Source organism: Chrysochloris asiatica, unplaced genomic scaffold (genome assembly GCF_000296735.1).
Source record: "Chrysochloris asiatica unplaced genomic scaffold, ChrAsi1.0 scaffold00069, whole genome shotgun sequence".
NCBI lineage: Eukaryota > Metazoa > Chordata > Mammalia > Afrosoricida > Chrysochloridae > Chrysochloris > Chrysochloris asiatica.
Window position 1 is genome coordinate 1662264 of NW_006408587.1, and position 592 is coordinate 1662855.

Consider the following 592-nt stretch of genomic DNA (forward strand, 5'->3'; position numbering starts at 1 on the left):
ATTCAGATTTTACTTGTTACTTTGATCATGTGCTTTAAGCCTGTCCTCCCACCCTGAACCCAGTCCAGGATTGTACATTGCATGCATTGGTCAAGTATCCTTAATCACCTTTAATCTAGAGCAGTTCCTCAGTGTGTCCTTGAGATCCATGATTCTGATGTTGTTGAAGACTGTTGTTGTTAGGTGCCATCGAGTCGATATCAACCCATAGCGACCTTATGCACAGCAGAACAAAACACTGCCTGATCCTGGGTCAATCTCACTACTGTTGCCACACTTGAGTCCATTGATACTGCCACTTGACCAATCCATCTCGTTTGGGGGTCTTCCTCTTTTTTTCTGACCCTCCACCATACCAAACATGATATCCTTCTCCAACGACTGGTCCTTCCTGACAATATGTCCGAAGTATGAGAGACGAAGTTTGACCATCCTGGCCTCCAGGACCACTCTGGCTGCACTTCCTCCAAAACGGATCTATTAGTTCTTTTGACAGCCCATGGCACTTTCAATATTCTCCTCCAACACCATAACTCAAAAGCATCAATTCTTCTTCGGTCTTCTTATTCACTGTCCAGCTTTCACATGCATA